This window comes from Telopea speciosissima, chromosome 1 (genome assembly GCF_018873765.1).
Source record: "Telopea speciosissima isolate NSW1024214 ecotype Mountain lineage chromosome 1, Tspe_v1, whole genome shotgun sequence".
NCBI lineage: Eukaryota > Viridiplantae > Streptophyta > Magnoliopsida > Proteales > Proteaceae > Telopea > Telopea speciosissima.
This window is the reverse complement of record NC_057916.1, coordinates 55,553,469-55,580,020: the sequence shown is the minus strand read 5'-3', so window position 1 is coordinate 55,580,020 and position 26,552 is coordinate 55,553,469. Positions and strand designations below refer to the sequence as shown.

At 41.4% G+C, this 26,552-nt stretch overlaps 1 pseudogene; it reads right to left on the bottom strand.

The window, feature by feature from the left end:
• Nucleotides 1-1,089: 1,089 nt before the first annotated feature.
• On the bottom strand, nucleotides 1,090-25,378 carry LOC122657908 (annotated as a pseudogene).
• Between the last annotated feature and the right edge of the window lie 1,174 nt (nucleotides 25,379-26,552).

Sequence of the window (26,552 nt, the reverse complement as noted above, 5' to 3'; positions counted from 1 at the left end):
TATATAAACACAAGGGGAGGGGGGAGTCGGCCAACACTCTTGGCCAAATTTTCTCCCCTCCCCCTTGAACCTGATTTCGCTCTCCTTTCTCTTCTCTCTTGCTCTCATATTGAATGGTGAAGTTTTTGGTTTTGTAGTTTGGAGAAGATTGTTTATTTTAGCTCAAGGAATCTTTGGTTGCAGCAAGAATATTCAAGAACAGTTTTCTAGAAGTGCTCGTTAGGAGAAGAACCATTATCTGGAGGACCAACACTTGAGGCTCTCTAGGTTAGCGAATCTTGTTGTTTTCATTATCATAAATCAAGGTTTTAATTATTTGTTATTTATGAAATGCAAAAGGAAACCCGAATCGATCTCTTTTCGCTACGCATTCAGGTATGGGATTATCTCTTTTTTCCATGATGATGGGAAGAGATGATCTTTTCATTTCTTTTCTCTACCCTAATTCTTATGGAATGACAAAATAGATCGATGTAATAAATTTTTATTATACCATAAATTTTCTATGATTGATTTCTCATGGAAGAACAAAGAGATGATCCTATGACTTCCTAACATCAACTCCATTCTGAGAATTTAGAATGAGAACCCATACCAAATACTATTTTTTATCACCTTAAAATACGTTCCAATCCTAGAATGCATTCTGAAAATGCATACCTAACACAACCTTCATTTCCCGGAGCCAGCGATAAAGCCTATTTCTGTCTCTTTCTTTTTAAAAGTCCCTTATTTTCAAATAAAAGTGCCACGTGCATGTCAAACACTTTCTTTAGACCGAGCCTGTCATGGTTTAAGGCCTAGAATGCAGAATGTTCTTCTGGTTCCATTCCAAAACGAAGTCCACTATTGAGAATATTTCAAAAACGACAATCTATACCACTGTGTTCTTGGTGTTCCAGAACGCATTCTAGTCCAAGAACACATTATGAGAATGCAAACCAAATGCTCCCTTAAGTTCTCAGAGCTTCTTCAGTCATGGTTCAATTTACAAACAATTCAAAGACTCACGCCAGCAAACTGCTTAAGTGGTTCAATTTAAGCCCCATTCTGAGTCATCAACCTAGGGTTCTTCAATTGTACTTAAAAAAACAAAGTTATTAGCAGGGTAACAAGCTATTCACAAAGCCTTCAATTGATGAGACCACCATGGGAAGATTTCAGATTTCTTTAAAGATATACAAGCTGGCTTTTAGGGAATGTAAATGCAACAGGCGGTCATCAACACTACATAAATCAAGCATTTGGCCTCTCCTCGGAAAATCTTGGAAGTTGAACAAGCGAGTTGACTCGTGTCACACCTTCCAAACCTGACCAGTTTTGATCTTCATTCATCATGGTTGCATCACTTTCATCAACCCCGACCAGAATTTTGCTGTTTGGGTGACTATCTTCTGCTGACCTGACTGTAAAATTCCTGCACAGAGATGGTTCTGGGATCTGGCCATCGTCCGACTCATTTGTATAGCAAGAATGCTGACTTTGATGAGTGGTTGTAGCGGATAGGCTTTGCTCTTCTGGCTCAGATTCAGAGTCCATTTTCCCATCCAAAAACAAACAAACCACTGCACAGTCATCCATTTTAGATGTTGGATATTTGAGTTTCCATTCACAAGCAGCTGACTCGACTAGGATTCGTGCAGCTGATGAACGATTTGGGGCTGAGGTCACAATCTCAACCACTTCTTCATTGCTCAAGACATCCCAAACCTGCAACAAGGATCTTAAAATTACTTGAAACCAATGCCGTAACGATATTCAGTTCCTAAGAAATATGCAATCCCCAATGACATGCTTTCCAAACATGGCTACTGAATAGAAGTATCTCATTATTTCTCGTCTTTGTACCATCATCGCTAAACTGAGATGTAGCCCAAGTGTTGCATATTCTTTAGACGCATCTTCCACTCTTACATCCTTAATGCTTGTGAAAACCAGAACCTAATATTTCTAGGGATACTCTAACAGTAAGAATATTATATTGTCACCACTTAACATTTGAATTCTCAACAAATCATTCAAAATAGTCCCACCAATTGATTTCCTAAACAAAAGAATGACCTGCTCAAATCATTCCAACTTCTCAATCTAGTTAACTGAAATGAAAGATTGGGCACCAGCAAACCCATTCAACAAGTTCAAATATCTTTTCTTTTCTTTTATTTATTTTTATTTTTTATTTTATTTTATTTTGGGGGGGGGGGTGGTATCTTGCAGATCCAATAACCACTAAAAAGGATTAAAGATACTGTAGCTCACCCAACATCGACGACTCAATCATGCTTCAAGCAAGAAACAAACAATATGCCCAATATCAACTTAGCACATGCTTAACTCTCCTCTGTAAAAGGAGGAGGAAATCACTATAAGGGAAGGATTGTCATTTTCCAAGGTTAGCTTTTTAAAAGTGATGAGGGCAGGCCTTCGTGCAAGGGTAAAGGTTGATCCATTGTAACCAAGTGGTCATGGGTTCAAGTCTGGAAACAGCCTCTCTGTGAAAACAGGGGTAAGGCTGCGTACATTATGACCCTCCCCAGACCCCACAGTGGAGGGGGAAAATTATCACCTCCAGTTTGCTGACCGGCCCAGTTCCCCAGTTCCTCTAATAGGGGGATGGTAGACCCCACTCGGGCAGGGTGTTTGGGCATGGGTAGAAAGGTCATTTCAGCCCCCCTTTGTTAGAGGAACTGGGGAACTGGGCCGGTCAGCAAACTGGAGGTGATAAAGATCCCAGTGGAGGGAGCCTCATGCACTGGGTATGCCCTTTTTAGCTTTTTAAAAGTGATCCTTCCTATTCACATCTTTCTTCTCCATGTATGCCATTATTCCATTCTATCTCACATGAAGAAATATCTTTAACCAAGAGTTCTGGAAAAGCCTACCATTTAGGTGGATGTACGCAAAGTTTCTAGAATGGCATACCTCAACATCCTGAATCTCAAGTTCCTGCGATTGATATGGCTGCAATCCTTGACAATAGTATCTCTCTAGTCAAAGACAATCAATTCAACTAAGCCACACACATATTCTGTTCTATTGCTGTTTTCATTGGTTACCAGGATTTTTCTTTTTTCGGTGGGGGAGGGGGTGGAGGAGAGATTGATATCAGGACTCATACCAACCCTGTTGCAAAAACAACAATTGAGTAGTTTGTAACAATACTAGAGTAGTCAACCAGTGTTAAGTCCATCTGCAATGACAATCCACCTGGTAAAGACGGATTTGATGAGTTGATAAGACCTCAAATAGTTTACTTGACTGACTAGTTGATTAGGCAGCACCTAAACTATAGAGGGTGTCTTCCAAACAACACATATTCCTAAACATTCACAATATAATTGTTGGAATAATAGAATGACTTGTGTCTAATGGGACACAGGCCATCTTTATTTATAAGATGGAGGAGAACATTCTAGAATATGAGTACAGGACATAAATACCCTTGTACCCCATTTTACAACACTCCCCCTCAAGTTGGTGCATAAATATCACACATGCCCAACTTGCCAAGTATAGGATGAAAGACCTTAAGACTAAGACCTTTCGTAAAGACATCAGCCAGTTGTTCATTGCTAGGAACAAAAGGCACCCAAATAAGACCCGAATCCAGCTTTTCCTTGATGAAGAGGCGATCATTTTCCACATGTTTCGTTCGGTCATGCTGAACGGGGTTGTGAGCAATGCTGATAGCAGATTTGCTATCACAGTAAAGCCGCATAAGAAGAGTGATAGGTACAGACAAATCAGTAAGAAGACGCTGAAGCCAAAGAAGCTCGCAAATACCATGCGCCATTGCCCTGAACTCTGTTTCAGCACTAGACATTGCAACAACCGATTGCTTCTTGCTCCTCCAAGTGACAAGGTTACCACCAACAAAGGTGCCATAACCAGAAGTAGACCTGCGATCATCGAGTGACCCTGCCCAATCTGCATCAGTGTATGCCTCAATGCGAAGGTGATCATGAGGAGTGAAGAGAATGCCACGACTTGGGGCAGATTTCAAGTAACGGAGAATACGCAGCACAACATCCATGTGTGAAGAATATGGGTCACGCATGTACTAGCTTACTAAGCTGACAACATATGCGATGTCAAGACGGGTATGGGAGAGATAAATCAATCGTCCGACCAATCACTGATATCGGCCTTTGTCAACAGGATCACCCTCCTTGCTTACCAAATGAGAATTAACTTCAATAGGAGAATCAGTTGGCTTGCACCCCAACATGTCTGTCTCAGAGAGAAGATCAAGCACATACTTCCTTTGAAACAAATAAATACCCTTAGAGGACCTTGCAACTTCAATGCCGAGGAAGTAGCGCAGCTGTTCAAGATCCTTTATTTCAAATTCCTTGCCCAAGAAGCTCTTAAGTCTGGAAATCTCACCAATGTCGTCACCAGTAACGACTATATCATCCACATATACTGTTGAAATAGCAATCTTTCCACCTGATCTTTTGATAAACAGCGTGTAGTCAGCATTGCTCTGAGTATCCTGTTGCAACCATAGCTTGATGAAATCTGCCAAACCAGGCACAGGGTGATTGCTTCAGCCCATATAATGCACGCTACAGTCTGCACACTTTTCCTTGAGTTTTAGAACTCGAGAAACCAGGTGGGATGTCCATATATTCTTCTTCCTCCAATTCTCCATTGAGAAATGCGTTCTTTACATCCAGTTGTTGCAGATCCCAGCTTAAGTTAGCAGCACAGGACAAGATAACACGAATGATGTTCATCTTGGCTACTGGAGTGAAAGTCTCATGATAATCAATCCCATATGTTTGAATAAAGCCCTTTGCAACAAGTCTGGCTTTACGTCGGTCCACTGTATCATCAACCCTTTGCTTGACAGCAAAAACTCATTTGCATAAAAACCATCTTCTTTTGTGGAGGAAGACAAACCAGCTCCCATGTGCCATTTTTCTTTAGAGCCTGCATCTCTTCAACCATGGCTACCTGCCACTGCGAGTGGGCAATAGCTTCCTGCTAGTTCTGAGGAATAGATACAGAAGACAGAGAAGACACAAAACTATAAAAGGAAGGGGAAAGAGTGTCATAAGAGACAGTTTTAGCAATAGGATGTAAGGTACAAGACCTAGTGCCTTTACAGTGGCAATAGGCAAATCAAGGAAGGATCAGAAGAGGGAAGAGAATTACCAGGAGCAAGGACAGCAAGATTTGGTTCAGCCGGATCAGTTCCAATAGGTGGCGATTGGTTTGGTAAAGTTGGAGATGTAACACTAGTGGTCTGATTCTACCCTTTACACGTATCACTGGTGGAGGCTGAACTACAAAGGAAGGAGACTCCCCCTGCACAAGGAGCTCAGCAGGAGCAGTAGAGGTGTCCGACGAGAGAGGAGGCTGCCCATCTTCAACAGTAGATGAAAGCTCCCCCTGAAGATGAGGCACCGTATAGTAGGGTTCAGACTCATGAAAGATGACATCCAACGTAACAAACCAACGCCGAGTAGGTGGATGATAGCAGCGGTAGTCCTTTTGAGTGGCAAAATAGCCCAAGAAAATACACTGAAGGCTACGCGGATCAAGCTTCCCATGAAAATGGTGGTCACGAGCATAGCAAACATAGCCAAAAAATTTGAGAGACACTAAAAAAACCACAGAACCCTGTAGGAGATCCAAGGGGCAGCAAAAGCCGAGCACATGAGAAGGAATGCGATTGATTAAGAAGGCTGCAGTGACAACATCAAGCCACCTCTAAGAGATGTCGATTTTTCGCTCAGCCACACCATTCTGAGCCGGAGTGTTGACACAACTAGTTTGGTGAAGTATCCCATTGGAAGAGAGGTAGGCTTGAAAGGAGTTGTCAATGTATTCCCGACCATTGTCACTTCTCATAACCTTAATTGTGGCCTCAAACTGGGTCTGGATCATCTGGTGGAAATGCTGAAAGCAAGAGAAGGCCTCCCCCTTGGTACGCATCAAATACACCCATGGAGTGCAAGAATAACAATCAAAAAAAGTAATTAACTAGTGGAACCCAGCAACAGATTCAACCTAAGAGGGACCCCAAATATCCGAATGAATTGATGAAAAAGGAACTAAACTTTTATTGAAACAGAGTAAGTAGTTCTAGCTTGCTTGGCTAAAACATATGCCTCGCAAAAAAATTCAGTAAAATGCTTAAAAGAAGGAAAAAGTCTAGCTAAGGTTCCCAATGGTGGATGTCCCAATCTGCGACCAATGAAGAAGTTTAGAAGCTGGAGGTGATGGAGAGGAAGTCTGAAGCGCCTGACCAGAGACTAAGGACGACTTAACATCAAGAAAAACACAGTGAGATGGAAAAAACGTGACTTTGCAATTTAATTTGGAGGTAGACTACTTATAGACAACAAATTATTAGGAAAAGAAGGAACATGCAACACAGATGAAAGGGATAAATTTGAAGAACAAGAAACGGAACCAATACTAGAAATAGAAGAAAAAGTGCCATTAGCTAAACGAACCCTGCCTGTACCAGAGCAGGGAGAATACTGAGAAAAAAATTCTGAGGAACCTGTCGTGTGAACCGTAGCCCCAGAGTCGATGATCCATGGGGAGGAGAGCACAGATCTACAACAACCAAAAAAAGGAATACCTAAACTACCAGGAAGCTGTTCAGCAATGGCAGAGGCAGATGTAGATGGCTGGTCCATCTTAGAAAGAAGACGGCGGAAGGCCACAAGTTCATCTGAAGACAAGGCTGAGCCGGGAGAGGTGGTGTCAGAAGCCTCAGTATGGTTGGCCTAGCTAGAATGAGGCTGGTTGGAATTGGACGGCCACGGCCACAACCACGACCACGACCATGACCAAAAGAACCAGAGGAACCAGGGGCATCAGCAGGACAACCATGTAACTTCCAGCAATAATCCTTTGTGTGGCGCTCCTTACCACAATAATCACACTTGACAGGTGCCTTGGTTGAGGAGCCACCAGACTGAGAAGAATCATTACGGGACTGCGGACACAAGAGCAGATCTGTCAGGAGGTGCCGGAACAGGTGTAGGCAGCATAGTACTACGACGCCTATCTTCAAGCTGAATTATGGCATATGATTGCTCCAAGATATGGAAGGGTTCACAGCTCAACACCTGTGTGCGGAGCTGATCATATTCGACATTCAGCCCGGCTAAAGAAGTACAGACACGGATCTTATCTTCCCGCTTCTTGAACTTATCAACATCTGCAGCAGTAGTTGGAACAAATTCCTCATAAAAATCAAGCTCTTGCCTTAGAGAGCAGAGCTCATTGTAGTACTGAGAGAGAGGCATTTCTTTTTGCTGCAGTCCATGAATTTTTTTCGGAGGTCAAAGACCTATGCATCATTCCCTACCTGGGAATAAGTGTCCTGGGCAGCCTTCCATATTTTGGCTGCGGAATCAAGAAGAAGATAACAGTGAGAGATGGAGGGGATGCATAGAATGCACAAGGAAAGCCATAACCAAGGAATTTTCACACTCCCATTTTTCAATCTCTGTAGTCCCAGTAAGTGGCCGAACTGTAGTTCCAGCAAGATAGCCATATAACCCTTGGATTTGATGGACAGAAGGCAAGACTGTGACCATATCAGATAATTGGTGCCATCAAGCTTGACAACACATGGTGGAAAAGCAGAAAAATTATGGGCAGAATTAATACTGCCATCGTGAGAGTCACCAGTAGTAACGGCGAAGCCTGGCATGGTTGATCAATCAAGAAAAAGATCACCAAAGCAAGAGGTAACCAAAATATCTGGTGAAGAAAACCTGCAGAGAATGGTGCCAACAGCGAAGAGATGGCCTTGAAAAATACTGCCAATAATACTCAGCTCCAGAAATACCAAAAAGAATGAAGAAGCCACGATCAAAGGAAGAACTAGCAAAGGTCGAGTGCAAGGAAATCCTGGAATAAACGATAGCAGGAAAACCTAAAATCTAATCGAGCTTGAGTCTGGAGCAGCAAGAGACAGGGATTGGCCCTGATAAATCGTCATACAAGGATGGCTTTGTAGATCGAAAAAAATCACAGAAAAAACTGTGAAAAGAATGAAAAAAAAAACCGCAGACCTCTCAAAACATGGGAGAAAATCCCGTAAGTGATTTAGATCATGAGAGACATATCAAAGGGAGAAAAGGGCTCTCGGCGGATTAGAAGGAGCCCACCGAGAGCAATGAAAGAGGATGGTGGTGGTGGAGATGCAAAACCGAGAGAAGAGGAGAGAGAGAGATCTCGGTTTTCATGGTGGTGCTAAAAACAAGAAAGAGAGAGACGGAAGACATCGACCAAGATAGGGTTTTTTGAGTAACACGCTCTGATGCCATGTTTGGAATAATAGAATGACTTGTGTCTAATGGGACACAGGACAGCTTTATTTATAAGATGGAGGAGAACATTCCAGAATATGAGTACAAGACATAAATACCCTTGTGACATAAATACCCTTGTACCCCATTTTACAACAATAGCAAACAAAAGAAATTGTCATACACATCTCTGTCACCCATAAACTTGAAATGTACGGAGGATAAATTTTTTCAAACGAATTTCCATACAGGACCCTCACATGTAGGGAAAGAATTCATTGACAATTAAGAGGAAAAAATAGTTTATTTGTTATACTTTAAGACCAATCATATGAGTAAATGTATTTCTCGCTTTTACTCTAGAGAGATTATTTTTTACTCAATCTTATTTCTCTTAATAAAAAAAATTTGTATACAAATAATATAAAATTTTACAATACATTAGAACTGGTGGTATGTGATATTCTGGGATACCATATCTAGTACCTGTGCTCCATGTATAAAATCAGTAAATATCTACATGCCTCATGTTACACCCGCACCCAAACCCCTACTAATTTGAACTTGTGTGTAGATGCGGAGGCGGCGTATACCCATGACCTTTGTGTTGGATTTATGTGTCCATCAAACCCAGTTCAATCCGGTTCGGTCCGGTTTACTTTGTATTGAACCTTATACATTTTGATTTAATATTATCACATGCGATATAAAATTTTTGAGGATTATGTGTCCGTAAGTATTACTTAAAATGGTAGTCACGAATAGGGTTTGGGCTAGGCACCCTTATCACATGATCGTCGCATTGGGTATGCCTAGACATGTGATGTCAAGGTACGAATGTGAGTACTCACACGTTCGATGTGTGTATTGGCGAAGAATCTGCTTTGTCGATTCCCTCATGTGTTACTGCCAGATGAAGGATGGGATATACATGAGTCACCGAGACCCTGTACCTGAGGGGACCCTGTCACTGCAAAATGTAACCGCATTCTTTGGTTCATCACTGACTGAGACTCAAGTGAGTCAAAGTCGGTGTTCTAGGAATGCGCAAACATTTTGTGATTGAAGGAGTTACTCAACATGGTCACCACTGCCCGATTGGGGAACACCAAGATTGAGGTTCTCTGTGAATGGTCGGATCGGAATCTGGATCCGTGCCGTTTTGGAAATGGTTTTTGCAAAACCTATTTTACATAAAATGATAGATTATATGTAGTTATTAAAATGTTTTATCGAGTTTTGTAAGACCCGATCATATACACAGACACTCTTATAAGGACATGTACTATGGAATGGGGTTTGGCAATACTAGTGTACATGCCCTAGATTCCATAATAATGGTTTTGATTAGTGGAGGGTTAGTACATGATGATTTATTATCACGTAGGAGTTTATTTGAAATTTGTTAAAATAATTGGTTATTTATTTCTTTAATGGATATGGTGCTAATTGTAATTATCCATAAATTAAAATAATTAATTAATTATACTATTCCCCATTAGATTCTGCTTCTTCACCAATTAGAAGCTCAGGATTAAACAGGATTAAGCCAATGAGGAGAGAGTGTCAGACTCTCACCGAGAATCATCCAAGTAGGGTTTTAGAAACCCTATTTATTTAAACACACCAAGGGGAGGGGGCAGCCCACGTTTTCTCCAGCCTTGGATGAATTTTGGCTGCTCCCCCCCTTGGGCGAATTTGGCTCTCCCTCTCTCTCTCTCTTGTGATCTCTTCTCTCTCCTTGCTCTCTATTATTAAGAGTTAGGGTTTTGAAAACCCAGATCTGTGCTTGAAGAATTGAAGAGGATCTAAGATTGGCTTGGAGAACCTTAGTTGCACCATTGGAGGTTCAGATCTGTTTACCTGGAGTGCTCGTTGGAGGAAGAACCACTATCTATTGGAGGAGCAACACTTGAGGCTCATCAGGTTAGCAAATTTCTGGTGATTCCGCTGCGCATTCAGGTATGGGATGGATCCCTCTTTCCATGGGATGGAATAGAGATGTGTTTTTCTCTGTCATAGATCCCATAATTTTATGGGACAAAAAAGAGGACTGGGCATTGGTTCATCATACCAAACCCTAATAGGGTCACAGTAGGGCACCCATGGGCGACCATGGGAAACCCTAAAAATTTAAATAGGGTGCCCAGGGTAACCCAAACTTGACCAAATTTGTGAGCTCAGCTTGATACATGAGTACAATGATCCCATGGACCATAGCTTGACCTACACTTTATGCTATTACAGTTAAGCCAACACACAAAGTCATTAGTCGATCTACAGGTAAACCTGTGGAGGAAAGATTCCTCAATAGGAATCGGGGAAGATTCGTCGATGAGTGGAAGGTACTTAACCTCCCTCCATGCATATGTCAAGGATGTGAAGGACTTTGGGGGAAATACTCAAAACCTCCCTTTTCGGATGATTGAAGGTGCGTGTCCTAAACTAGTATGCACATATATTCCATGGCGATCATGTACGATATTGTCATCCATTATGCCTGCACTCTATACCCTTTGCATGTTCAAACACCCGAGAGAAAACCCCACTGCATTGGAGTTCAAAATTTGCTCTCTGCGGATGATGCCTGTGCATCTTGCGGTCAATGCAGTAGATCAACCGCAACATCAACCGTAGAGACTTAATTTACCCAGAATCGGGATTTGTGCTCATGGTTCACTCATGCCCGAGCTTGAGGTCTGACCCCAAGTAATTCAAAGTCACTTTTAACCTAATTGACCTATCCTAACATTTGGGATGATTAACTTAGGACCCAATTGGAGCCAAATATGTTCTAAACACTTCTAAAGCCGTAAACCAAGTCCCAACCAAACAACCCTTTGAATCCTTCGCCAAAATAGGTAAAACCCCAACCCCTTCTCATTTCTCCCATTTTCAATGCCTGAGAGAGTGGAAAACATGGAGAGCAAGAAAGAAAGAAGAAAGGAGGAAGAAGAACGAGGAGGAGAAGACCCAACCTCCATTGGAGTTGTTCTTGAGCTCATTTCCTCACCTCAGCTGATTGAGCACTCACCCCTGGACTTAAAGCTCGTAGAAGAGGAGAAGTGTGACCTAATCCCAGCTTAGAAGACCTCCCTCTTGCTGTCTTAGGCTAATCTCCACTATAAGCCATCCACCCTATGTGAATTTTATGCAATTTTCATTAAAACTTAGTTGGACTATCCAAATCATAATCGAATCATATGGCTTCTTGCTCTACTGTGTTTAGACCTTCAATGGGATGCTAGTGACACCAATTACTAACCCCAATGTATTGATTCACAGCCTATTGACCTAACCACCATTAAACCCCCATTGAAATACCTTGAATTGGGGTAATTCTTGATTGAAAACCCCAACCTGTGATTAAACCCAATTGAACCATGTACCCATGACCAATTACAACACTAGGAGGCTAGAATGAATCCCCAATGGACCCCTTGAAGCCCCCAAGATCGAAGACCCACCACGGCCTTGGCTTTTGCTGAAAAACAGCCAAATTAGCCACTACGGTCAATGATTGCGGTCTGTGCAGACACCGACCGCAAGATGGGAACCACTGGTCTGCTTACACAAACCGCAGGTCCTGCAGTCAATGGGTTCACAGACTGCAGAGACAGACCGCAGGGACTTAAAACACTGCTGTCTTGACTGTTTGACCTAGAGCTTTGACCCGGATCCTCTCCAAGCTAATGTACACATGTTAATGGACCTTATAGGGTAACTACCACCTGTTGTGAAGTCGTACATGTGCACGGAACTTAAGATCTTCTAGAACAACTACTTTGTGGGTGGATTAAACACTTGATCTTAATTTGTGGAATGTTTTTCACACGATTATCTTGAATGCCATTCATGCATAATGTATGTTTGACATGTCAATGTGCTATACTCACTATGCATGTTATACCATTTTTAATTCCTTATTAATTGCTAGATTAAAGTAGATGTGCTAAGATATTATCGTGTTGAATGCTAGATGTTTATGGTTTGATGCCTATGATGGAATCGATGTGGTTATTGGATATGTAACGAATGGTAATTATGAATAACGATTGTGAACTGATGATGAAATGATTATGTGGTTATGCGACGAGTGTTAGTGATGGGATGCAAGTACCATAAGTGGGAGCCGGACTTGCAATTGCCATGTGAGTGTTATGTGATTGATTATGTGGAGATAATTGTGTGATTGAGATATGTGTTACTTTAGAATGAGATCGGTTTTGTGACCAGCCAACCGTTACTTCGGTAACATACCCGTTGTACTGTTGTGTGTGTGTGTGTGTGTGTGTGTGTGTGTGTATGTAAGCTAGAGAGGGCGAGAGGATAGCCCGGCCACCGTTTATGGCACTATGGACTCGACCTCTAGTCCACACATATGCGTACCCTTGCACGCAATAGTTGTTTGTTGGTTAAGTTGTGACTCACCCAATACTACAACCCTTACCGATAAGGGTTTAGATGTCGGGCATGCCCATAGGTCCCGACCGTGTTTTCGGGGTAGCCCACCGAGAAGTGCAGGCGCCGACCGCATTTCTGGCTGAACACCAGGACGGGGTTTGTATCAAGGGTTTGCGGGCAACTCAGGGAGGAGTCTGATACCGCAGGCTTCCTTAGTGGCACGGGTTTGTCATCGTCGGACTACCATCCGCTTTATGGCACCGATGTCGGGGATTCTACCTATGTGTTGCAATAGTACTTGACCAGACTTAGATGTGATGTTAGGTGGAAAAGTAACAAAGACATTCATGCATCATGTGTACTGTGCATCAATAATATATTTGTGTATGCTTGTGTGGTTTAATTGCTCACTGGGCTTGGTAGAAGCTCATCCCTCGAGGCTCTTTTCTTTTTTAGATGTGGTTGCAGATCAGGTGGAACCGGTCGAGGTTGAGCCGGCTTACCAGTATGGTAATGGATATGATGCTTGGGGTGTTCCTGGTGAGGAGGAACATGGCCCTGAGTACACTTGTGAGGCCTATGCATAGGTGTGGCTTAGAGCGGGCTTGAGGCCCATTGAGTTCTTGAACGTTATCTTGATGTTCGGTTGTAATTAAGTACAGTTTTGCCCTTGGATTTAGATATACTTGTATATATACCTATCTAGTACTTTTGATAAACAATGTCATGATGGAATAAGATGAAACTTACTATATGATATCATCCATGTAGATTTGGTATCTTGATATCGTATTCTTATTTTACAGCTTTCGCTCGCACTCTGATTACGTTTTATCGTTGGTTTGGTGAACATGGAACTGCAAAGTGCAGATCCTTGGGATTGGTGTGGAATACTGAGGGTATTCCAATCACACTGTCAATGTCTTGGAGGTGGGGTGTGACACCTTAGAAGATAAGTATCAACAATTTTGTTTTGCTTCAAATCTGAATCTAAGACAACCAGAATCAAGCTTTAAAGAATTGTTTCAGGGAAAAAAAAAAAAACTCTCCAATTTCGACTATAAACATATGGAATGTTGAACTGTTGGGGACCAGCTGCAGCTTATGTTAATGGCATGGAATTTCTTGTTGAGTTCTCATTTATTTCAATGTTGCTAGTCAAAAGCAACAGGTAGAAACTTACAAGTTCATTATTGAAATTTGAAAATTTTCTTTGATTTTAATCTGGTTGCTTTCTTGATTTAAGTTTATAACCATCTACTGCCAATTCACCATTATTCATTGATTTGAGTTTTTAGCTTACGTGAAGGCGCTAGAAAATCATGAAAAGCTATGGGCGGAAAAGTAACGTGATGTAGATCCAAGCCTCCTTGAGTTGAAACCATCCTAGGCATAGGGTCATAGACTCATTTTAGGAGCCTTAAATTAGTTCTATACTTAGTTTTATTTTTAAGTTTTTAGTTGAATCGGTTCAAATTGTTTGCATCCAATTGGTTCAATTTAAGTGATTTAATTAAGTGCCTTTTATTTTAAGTTATTAGGAGTAAATAGGTCTTTTAACCCTTTCAAACTTTTAAGTTTTTTTAAGTAGGTCCACCCCTCCACGATTTAGTGAGGGAGTGTTTTGTTTAGATTAGGATTTGGCCTATGGTCTTCTATTATTAATATTGAAATCGTGGGAGGCTCCCCCACAATTAAATTAAAAACTTAAAAATAAAACTAAGCCACACCTATCCTAATTGATCCCCATTGTTTTCCTCCATTAAAAACCCATTGATCCCCACAAACCCTAATTCTTCTAAAATCTGTCCAGCACCATTCCCTCATTAGACCACCACCAAAATTGGACCACAGTTCCCTCTCCTCACCCCTTACACTCGATGAACCCTAGGGCCATTCTCCCTTCAAAAACCCTAATTCCCCTCAACCCTATTAAAATCCCAAAACCCTAAAACCAGTCTAGACCAATCTAGCTATCCAAAACCCTTCAAGCTTCAACCGAATCTCCCTCTCATCCTTCATAACACTCGATCCAAAGCCCTGCCCCTAAATCCCATCTTAAACCCTAGTTTTGGCTTTTTTCCTATTTTCCAAAACCCGAAACACTAACCCTAGTTTTCTGAATTTTAAATTTTTAGTTAAACATCATTCAAACCTACATATTTAGCTTCCCCTAAACCTGCCTATTAATACCATATAAGACCCATCTCCAAATTCATAAACCTAACCCTAGATTTGACCTCAAATACCCCAATCGGCCAGCACCTTTGTTAGGGTCTGATCTACCTGGCTCCTAGTAGGTGTCCTACCTATCTAGGAGTACATTATCACGCATCAGGTGGATGACTGCAGGAGATAGGAATTCTAAATCTTCCACCTATCGACAAAAATAAGGAGGGGGGGGGAAACATTATCAGATCTTTAAAGATGGAGGACAGCTAGATGATCTCCAATCAGCCCCAAATAGCTGCTCACGTGATGAGTTTTTATGAAAATTTCCATAAAGCCAACTCTTGTCTTCACACATGGATATTCTTGATTGTATTCCTAAAGTGTTGGATGATGTGGATACTTTGGGATTGGAGGCCCTCCCTTCCAATGATAAAATTAAAAGTGTTGTCTGGGATTCAGATCCGGATAGTTCCCCCGACTAAGGGCTTTTTTTTCCAGAAATTGTTGGGAGATTGTATTTGAAGATTTCTGTAAGGCCATTAAATTTTCCTTCTCTTCAGATTCTCTCCCAGAGGGGTTAACAACTGCTTCACTATCCTGATCCCCAAAGTAGAAGGTGCTCAATCTTTGGACAAATTTAAGTAAATTTGTATGGGGTTTTTTTTTTTTTTTTTTTTTTTATTTTTTTTATTTTAAAGACTATCACTAAGGTGTTGGTGATGAGACTAGCAATCAAACTTCCTAGAATGTTGGTATTGGAGGAGTAGGGCGCATTTCAAAAGGGTAAGATAATTTCATAAAATATTAGCAAATCTCATGCATTTAGCAACTCGGGGTGGCGGCATACGCATAAAGTTGGATATTCAGAAGGCCTACGATACTTTGTTTTGGGACTTCTTGTTTGCTGTCCTTCGGTGCTTTGGTTTCTCTGAGAGATGGATAGGGTGGATTCATCATATTCTAATCTCCTCTAAAATCTCAATATTGCTCAACGTGGGTTCAGTGGGATTCTTTGGGGTGGAAATGAGTCTCGTCAAGGTGACCCAATCTCTCCCATGCTCTTTATCTTGGTGGAGGAAGTGCTTTGTAGAGGTCCCATTTCCCGACTGGCCAAAAACAAAATTAAATCCCTCCCGGATCATAGAGGAGTGAAGGTTCCCAACCACCTTCTTTTCGCTGACGATATCTTTATTTTTATGAATGCCGCTTCCTGGTATGTAGCAAATTTATAATATTTCTTGACTAAATACAAAGAATTTTCGGGCCAGTGGGTGCACCTGGAGAAAATCAAATTATTCTTTGGCGAAGTCTCTCTTCAAAGGTGGCATAGCATTTATAGTTGTCATGGCGTCCTGGCGCTGGAGAGGGCTGCATGGCGACCTACGCCATGGCGACCCTCTTTGATTTCTTCCTCCTGACTCTCTTTCCCTCTTCGATTTCTTCTTCCTGTCTTCGATTTCTTCTTCCCTCTTCGATTTCTTCTTTCCCTCTTCAATTTCTTTCGATTTCTTCTTCCTGTCTTCTTTTCCTCTTCGATTTCTTCTTCCTGTCTTCTTTCCCTCTTCGATTTCTTTCGATTTCTTCTTTCCCTCTTCGATTTCTTCTTCGATTTCTGAATTTTCTTCTTAAAACTTGAGAAACAATAGAGAAAAAATAAAACATGGCTTGAGTATACATCTATTAACCATGGTATAAAATCTCGCGAAATATCGGCGATATATCGCGATATTTCGTGAATCTCGACATGACCGAGATACGAAACAAGGTCGAAATAAAAAAGTACAATAACTTCGTCGATATATCGAGATATTTCGGCGATATATCGTGGAACTCACGATATATCGCGAATATCACGATATATCGCGAATATTGTAAAGTGACAATAGTGTCACATTCAAAATCCTTATAAATTGCATATTTCGCAGCTCTTGGTCGATATTTCGGCCAGAGAGCTGCTAAAATAAATTTTCTCTCTTCTTCCTCCCTTCCAAGCCTCATTGAAGCTCCTTGTCGCGGGAAGGCGTCGGAGGGTCATCTAAGCTCATCATCCAAGCCTAATTTCATTATTTAAGGTAAATTATATTTCTCTAAAACAATTTTTTTAAAAAACTTTGTACAAATGTTGTTGGATGTTGATGATATTAATATATGTTAGACACCGGAGGCCGATCTACGACCTCACGGTGTCGAAATTTTTCCCATATGTATTTTTTTATTTTTTTCTGGTTTTAAAAATTCATTTTCCTACAACTAAAATAGGAAATAATTAGGGGTAATATGACTTAGATGGTAATGAATTAAATATATGTTAGACACAATGGCCGATCTACGGCTTCACGATGTCGGTTTATTTTCTGCTCTTAAATAATTCTTTTAATTTTCGAAAATTAAGAAAAATATATAAAAAATTAAAAAACAGAAATAAATAAGGAAAAATATGAGTTTTAAGTTTAAAAAATAATGAAAAAATATGAAAGTTATTTCTATATGTTTTGAGATGCATTACATGTATATTATGTTTACTAATTCATAGTTTTGTTGTGTTAGGTCAATACTTATATTAACATTATATATAAAAAATTGGTTTTAATTTTGTGAAAAATATAAGGGTTAGGGGAAAAATATTAAATAACTATACAAGTGTATTAGTAATCTAAAAGTGTCAATTGAAGTGCATCTACATTAAGTTTTTAATTATTTGTGTTACTTACATTGCGATAAACAAGTATCATTATGGCGGATCGTGATAGACAACGTGCGAGGGCAAGCAAAGGTGGGGAAAGTAGTCAACAAAGGGGCGGACGGAACAAAGAGAGCGAGAGGAACAAGAGAGACCAACCAGCCGCATAGGGGTGACATTGCATGGTTACATGGTACTCCCATTGATGGGGATAAGAGAAAATCTATATGTAATTATTGTCACATGCAATTTATGGGAGGTGGGTCCAGTGACTTAAACAACATCATGGAGGATCTAAAGATGTTGTAGGTTGTCATATGGTCCCTCTTGAAGTAGCCAGGAGATTGGTGATAGTTTGAGGGAAGAAAGAAGAGGAAGGGTGACAAGCGAAGGATAAGAGAACAACTTGAGGATACGATGAGGAGTTCGATGGGAGGAGGAAGACGATACAATGATGATGATGACTCCTCCTCCTCCTCGATGATGACATTGCGATGCACGATGACATACAAGCAGCGAGAGGAGGCTAGGGATTTTAGGCGGACTGTTTCAGGAGTAGAGGAAGTTTTCAAGATGATCGCAGAGACAAAGTAGGGGGTAGTGGAGGAGGGGCATTCGGAGGTCCTAAAACTTTGAATCCTTTTAAAAGATCACAAAGTGTGAGGCAACCCAACACCTCTACGATGCAGTACCACCATCAACATCGATCCTAAATTGCATAAGAAGAAAGGAAGCGATCGACCCAGAATCGAAGGAGCATGGAAGGGGATGAAGGGATTGGTTAAAGAATCAATAGCTAAGTGGATGCTATACCATACCATCCCGGAGCAACACTGCCTGAGGCCCCATTATGATACCATGATAGATACCATTGCGGTGGCCAGGATTGAGGCCCCCCCATATGAGGTAATGAATGTTTATCTACCTCAACAAAAGAGTGAGATTGATGAGTACATTAGTGAGATGAAGAATATGTGGGAGACATATGGGGTGACTATAATGGCGAGATGGATGGTGGGCCTCTGAAAGTCCATCATCAATTTCATGATTTATTGTGATGGGAGGACGGTGTTCCTCAAATGTGGATGCATCGAAAGAGATAAAGGATGCAAAATATATTCTGATTGTTAAAGGAAGTAGTGGAAAAAGATGTGGGTATTGAGAATGTTGTCCAGTTGTAGCAGACATGGAAGTAACTAAGTGGCGGTGAGAAGATGATGAACAATAATAAGTACCGGCTCTTCGGACTCCTTGTGCAGCCCATTGCATTGACTTAATGCTAAAAGATATGGGAAAGTTAAAGTTGGTGAAGGCTGTGGTTGAAAGTGCAAGCAAGTCAACTTTTATCTGACCACTCCTATCGCTCAATCTATTGAGGGAAAAATGTGGGGGTGACTTGGTTAGGCTGGCATCAGATTTGCCGCCACTACATTGCCCTCAAAAGCATTGAGACAAAGAAGGCCGGTGAGAAGCGTGTTTGCTTACGAGGAGTGGTTTCATGGAAGGGTTCGAAGGCGCAAATGGGAGGGAAGCCAAACAACGATGTCATCGAGGACTTACGGACCAAACTAAGCAAAGTGGTGAAAGTTTTAGAGCGATGGTCAAGTTCTACATGTTCTGACTCCGCTCTGAAGGGCTGACCATGCCAGTCCTATATCTTCGCAATAGACTTGATGAAAGATAGTGTCATAGTGTGGGTCCTCGCGATGTGCAAACACTTCTTAGATATCATAAATGCTCATTGGGAGAATCAACTTATGCATCCATTGCATAAAATTGGTGATAAATTTGTTTTATGTTTACTAATTCATAGTATTATTATTTACTAATTACCTATGCATTTGTGATACCTCTATTCTATATGTCATATTTCAGTACTACTTGACCACTAAGTATCGATATAACAATAGGCTTGGGTTGGAAACTCAACTTATTGATCTTTGTGAAACAGTAGTGAAGAAGTTGGAGCGGATGGTGCGCTCTAAGCAATTTGCAACAATGATGTGAGTTCATTTGGAAACTCGACTTATTGATGCTTTGAATAAGTAGTGAAGAAGTACTTACTAATTTTCCACGTGGGTATAGATCGAGGTATTTAGGGATGCATTGGGAAGTTTTGGGCCGAGGCTGCGATCTGAGGCGAGCACGTGGTGATCTTTGGTAATTCTTTTAAGTTTTAAATTACATATGTATTGAAATTTGAAAGTTGAAAGTTGAAACAACATTTGACACATGTCTTTTTGTTGTAAACTTGTAATGCGGTGAATGGTGGGTGTTGTATGGGGAATCGGCTGAAAACTTAAGAAGAATAGCAATTAAAGTCCTTGCCCAAACATGTTACGCATCCGGTTGTGAGAGGCTGGAGTACCTTTGCGCTCATCCACTCCAGGCGCAGCAGTTGGGGTCTCAACGTTTATCGACATGGTGTATGTGCGTCTGACTTGAGGCTGAAGCTCGCACATACGCATGGGACATGAGGGACGAGGGGCACCATTGATCTAGTGACATCTTTCAAGTTGACTCGGGCGATGAGGACCCTATTGTGGATTGGGTGAGGATAGAGGTGAGCCGAGTGTTGGATGAGGAGGGAGGTAGGCCCGACCCGTGATAACCGAGATTGGTCTTGATGTGGGCGAGTATATGGTGGCGGGTCGGATACATGCGAGGAAGCCTCGCCCATACCATTCCACCCATTGGTGGCAATATTCTTGATGATGAAGACTGGTCAAGTCCTCGAATGATGATGATGGTGATGATGGTGATCTTTGGTGGTGGTGATGGTGATCTTGGTGGTGGTGATGTTGGTGGTGGTGATCTTTGGTGAAGAATATGACGGCATGCGAGGCGTTATGTGGTAGGCCGGAGGCCCGGGATTCGGCGCTGTAGACCCGCTCCGATTCAGCTGGAGAGACACGGTTTGATCATGCCGCACAATACGGACCACGGAGCCGTGCCCCGCCCCCACCCTCGAGAGGCCCCTACATACATACACGAGCGTAGGGTCGACAACACGATTCTGACTGATCGAATGGACATTGATAACCTATCTAGCTCTGTTGGTGGTTTGAGTATGGGTGATAGGGAGGGAGGACCGGGGACATTGGCGTGCCCCATCTTTTGGCCGACATGCCGCTCCATTGGCATCGGATTATGGTGCATCACACCTTACGGTGGATATGGAGATGGATCATCATCATATGGGCGATTTAGTGGGGTAGGGGACTATGACTACGATCCAGTCCGGGGACATCTTGGATCATCTTTTGTAGATAACATCTTTGCATACCCTAGCGGACCTAGATACCAACCTCACCAGGCCATACATGCGCCAATGCCATCGCCTCTTGCGCGGCGCCAACATCATATCACGAGTGGATCATCTTCTTCACGATTTGGATCGATTGGTAACCCTAGTTTATATCCTAGGATAGGTTACCTACGATTGTTGATGATTCCATTTACGTGACACTTGTGGATGACTACGCTCGTTTCTTCTCGATTCTATACCGTGGTCCACATATGTCATTCAAGCAGAGCGATGGGCGTCGACTCCGGCGAGGCATGAGTGGGATTGATCCAGGAGGCACAGACTACTACTATTAGCGATTTAGCACTTGTAATTTGTAACTTAAGTTGTGATTTCATTAATCTATGTGTATTTAACTATTTATACATTAAGGTCGGCGTAGTATGTCAATCAGTGCGAAGCCCAAAACACCAATTTGAATTCACATTTTTACAATTTTATGGTTTAAATGTGTTTATTAAGCTTAAATAAGGCTGTCCATGAAGTTTCGAGGCCTAAATATGGCCAAATACCCCGAGATGGACCCCGAAATATTGCAGAAAAAATGCAATATTTCGGGAATATTCGCGATATCTCGGATATTTCGGATATCTCGGTAGGCCCGAGATACCGATATATCGCGAGATATAGTACTATGCTATTAACACATTAAAAATAGAGAAAATAAAAAATCAAACATGGTCGACATGCTCGCCATGGCAACGCCATGGCGGGCGACATGTCGATATATCGACGTGACACCCCTCCACAGACTTGGATCGCCGTGACGCCGTGACAACTATGATAGCATTTCAAAGCAATTGGGCATTCCTGAATGCTCCTTCCCCACTTGCTACTTGGGCGTGGAGATCTTTAAAGGCTGTGTCAAACTTGACCATCTTCTTCCTTTGATGAACAAGATAAAGGGGGCGTCCAACGGGCAGGAAAGGCAAACTTTTATCAATAGTGGGTCATGTGGAACTGGTTAAATCAGTTATCTCAGGTATTCCAGTTCATAATTGCTCTATTTACTGGCGACCAGAGTCTCTTGTGAACACATAAGAATGTTGGCTGCGCAACTTTATTAGGTCTAGTGATTTAGAATCCTCCCAGAAAATTTTGGTCAAATGGGATTTAGTTTGTATTCCCAAGCAAGAAGGGGGGCTGGGAATCTGAAGATTGAAAGATATGAACAAGGCGCTTCTTTGTAAACTTGTGTGGCAGATCAAACATGGGGAGACAACAATGGGGTGGTTTTTCTGGGCTAGATTTGTTAATCATGATGGTTCGCTAAAATCTGGCTACAAATCCTCTTCTATTTGGCCAGGAGTTACAAGGTTGTGGGATTTTGTTTCTGCCCATGAATGATGGCTGGTGGGGAATGGTCATAATATTCGGTTCTAGTTCGACAGATGGTTTGGCCCTTCTTCTATAGTGGAGTTAACGAATCTAGGAACTTCTATTTTTCAGGGTCTTAACAGTCGAGAATCTGATTTCATCCATAGTTATCAGTGGCGCCTTCCACAAGTGGAGTATGTTTGTTTTAAAGATATTTTTGCCACGGTTCAAGATGCTGATCTTCCAATTCCTCCAATTGAGGACACCTGTGTCTGATCTCTCTCTCCCTCAGGTGCTTTTTCTGTTAAAACGCAAAATGGCCTGGTCCTCTATGGTTTGGCTCAAAGGTCTTCAACCCTGTCAATCAGTCTTTGGCTGGAGGCTCGTCCATGGGAAGCTCCCAACCGATAACAAAATCAGAACTAGAGGAGTTTTGTTGTCATCTAGATGTGATCTTTGTTTAAAAACAGATGAATCCTTGAACCATTTATTTGTGGAGTGTGAATTTGCTCAAGCAGTTTGGTTCTCCTTTGCCTCTGCTTTTGGTTTGGGTTGGCAGCAATCTCCTTCTCCTTTTGATGTGTGTAGATGGCAGAAAAGAAAGGCTTCCATAATTTCCCTACAGGAAGCTTGGCTCTCTGTTCTCGTTCCATAATTAATTTGGCTGGAGAGGAACTCTAGCCGTTATGAGGAAAAGAAAAGAAATCATTTTCAGATTTGGTTTTTGGTGAAGAAGGAACTAAGCTCCTTATCCTCAGCCTTTGCACACCGTATTGCATCCATTGAAGATCTCATGCAAACTAGAAGAATGAATCTCCATTTTGTCTCCCGCAGACCAGTCTTTGTTGGAGGTTTTCTGGGCTTCCCCTCCCTCGCCTTGGTTGAAATTTAGTATAGACGGGCTTTCCTTGGAATCCAGGCAGAGCTGGTGCAGCTGGTGTCTTTCGTAATGGTAATGCCAATGTGATTCTCTTTCAGGCAATTTCTGGGCGTCAGATCCAACTTCGAAGTGGAGTTCTTGGCTTATTGTCTTGGTTATAACACGCTAAGATGTTGGGGGTATCTCATCTGTGGATGTGACTCAGTTGCAGTGTCAACTCTCATTTCCCGAAGAAAATTTCCATGGTTTGTGCGTCAAGAATGGTCTGCTCTTCAGGCCTTCTTTGGGTCTATCCAGTGGAAGATTACACATTGCTTCAAAAAAGCCAATCCAGTGCCGACTTTCTAGTTAAATCAGCGGCTAAATTGAGGATTTCCTCGGTGGTAATAGATTTTCCTTCCTCAACTAAGGATGAGTTGTTAATAGATGCCCAGTGTAGACCGAGATATCGGTTTATTTACTTTTTGTTTCTCAGTATTAGCGTTTTCCTCTCCTGTTGATGGCAATGCCAAAGGTGGGAGTAGGTTTTTCACTAGTTTCTTTGTAGTTTGTGTATGGCTTTTGTCCAGTGTTTTTTCTCTTTTCCTTTGTATTCTATTTTTTTTCCTTGCTAATACAAATGATCCTTTTAGCAGGAAAAAAAAAAAACACATCATTCATCATTTGACTGTGCTACTATACACATTTCTGAACAGGATAGTCACAAGCTCAAAGAATCACATCCCAAGGTTTTAACAGAATATAAGGGCCTAAAAGGAAATAGAAATACAAGATTGACATAACAGATGGAAAAATGTAACTTTAAGCTTGAATAATAATGATGCTTAATCAACAACTACTGGAAGAAGCAGAAAAACTTCAGAAACAAAAAGCCACCTCTGTCTCTGTTTTTTGGCTGCTGGGGGAAGGGGTGGGTGGGGGAGGAGATGTCTTCAATTCTGCAATACACAAAGTTTAATAGAACACAATCTTCTCATATGTATATGTAACCTGTCAAATTTTATACACACAACAAGCAGCACAAAAATCAAAGCAAGCAGAGCATTCACTCAACAACAGACACTTACCCCATCAGAAGCAAGAACAATGAATTGATCTCTCTCAGTGAGTATCCTGTGATAGAATTCAGGTATAGATATCACCCCATAGTCCTTCAAACAGAAATCACCAAATGCCCTAGCCATTGCTAATCCAGGGGCATCATCAAATGGCAACCAAACTCTGTGAACCTCAGGTTCATCCTGTAATGCAAAAACCCTTCCTCTACACTGTTTAATCCGTTCTTCCTCCCCTGTAAGTGATCAAAGATTATGACCCTGCTGCAAAAGGGGTGAAAAGGGTAAAAAAAAGAAAAAAAAAAAACCAAAATGTATATGAACGAACGAAACTGATTAAAAGGCATACGGGGCAAATCAGGCTTAAGATCAACGGTTAACTGCACTGCGACAATGGAGTCATTACTATCCTTGTATCCCAAGATTGCACGAGAATCCCCAATGTTCCCCATGAAAAGATTTGAACCCTTAAAATCACAAGGGAAAGCAACAGGAAGGAAAAAAAAAATGTTAAAAAACAAATATCAAAAGAAGGAAAGAAAACGGCTGTAATGTTTTGCAGAAGCACCTGTTTAACAATTGTGAAAGCGGTGCTACCACTGCAAAAGCAGTCCAAGGTAGGATGGGACCTTAGCTCTTTGTCCATGGCTTTGTATGACTTTAGGAACGCTTCTCTCCACAAAAACCCTAATACATCATCCTCGATTGGGTCATCCTTCTCGGGATCTCCTTCATCCGTTTTCAATTTTATACCAAAACAACCACAACTCGCGCCATTTTTATTAGACTCATAAGACTGCAGGAAGGAGAGCAACTTCAATGGCAGGGTATCCCTCACCTTCTGGGCAACAATATGGCCATATGGACCGTGACCATCAAAGACACCACAAAATATTGCATCTTCCGAAAGGAAATCCTAAATGTGACAGAATGTCATTTACTTTAGAAAGAAATTAACCTATATGATCAAGAAGGAGACTCGATAAGAAGAACATTACTTACATCCCACACAACCATGGCATCCTGGTTTATTCCTTTGCGTCCTTGCTGTGTGAATATACAAGAGGTCTTGCTCTTTCCGTTTGTGGAAATCCGATTAGGTACGGAAGCCAAATGATGCAAGGTTGTGACATTCTCAGAAAATGATCTCTTCATTCTCCTACTCCTCCTCCGGGAACTGAAACCCGAGCATGACGATATTGCCTCTCCATTGCTCTTGCTACTAGTTCTACTGATGCCACTACTGGTCGATAGACGGCAACCCATCTGTCCATCCCCAAAACCAGAGCATCGGAAGAGAAAAGCCACGAAACTTCTCCTCTTGAGTTTTGAGAGAAACATGAGTTGAAATTTCAGAAGGGACAAACTTTGGTCAACAAGCTGAAAAGATTTTCAGCATAAAAAAAGATTTCTCGCACATAGATTTGCATCCAATGCGCTCCAAACCAGAGTAGACATGAAACACTTGAGCAAGACTTTGATTATCCTAATAAGTCTTCCCTATGCTGGAAACGTAAATCGATAAGAAAACCAGCTGAGTAGATAATTAATCTGATAATAAAACAAAAATTCAGCAAATTATTCTTATAATCAAACTAACAAAACAAAAAAACGGGGGCGTCAGGTACGTCCTCTCCTCCGGAACCCCTGAGTTAAAAAGAAAAAGCAGAAAAACACATGACAATATGTACAGGATATGAATATTTTAAGAAATGGATAAGTATGAAAAAGTAGATGTGAAAGACAGGAATCGAAGAGGGAGGCTTAAAAGGGAAAGATAAAACGATAGGATGTTGGACAAGAGTGTGTCCATGAAACTCGGCTCAGTTCGGTTCAATCCGGTTCACATTTGCATTGAATATTTATATATTTTGGTTTAATATTATCACATGCGATATAAATTTTTTGAGCATTATATGTCCGTAAGTTTTACTTAAAATGGTAGTCACGACTAGGGTTTGGGCTGGGCACCCTTATCATATGATCGTCGCATTGGGTATGCCTAGACATGTGATGTAAGGGTACGAATGCAAGTGCTCACATGTTTGATGTGTGCATTGGCAAAGAATCTACTTTGTCGATTCCCTCATGTATTACTGTCAGATGTAGGAAGGGATAGACATGTGTCACCAACACCCTGTGCCTGAGGGAACCATGTCACTGTAAAATGTGATCGCATTCTTTGGTTCATCAATGATTGAGACTCAAGCGAGTCAAAGCCGGTGTTTTGGGAATACGTGAACACTTTATGAGTGAAGGAGTTATCCAACATGGTCACCACTGTCCGATTGGGGAACACCAAGATTGAGACTATCTGTGTATGGTCGAATTGGAATCTGGATCCAGTGCCATTTTGGAAATGGTTTTGCAAAAATCTATTTTACATAAAATGATAGATTATTTATAATTATTTAAACAGTGTTTTATCGAGTTTTACGGGATCCGATCAGATGCA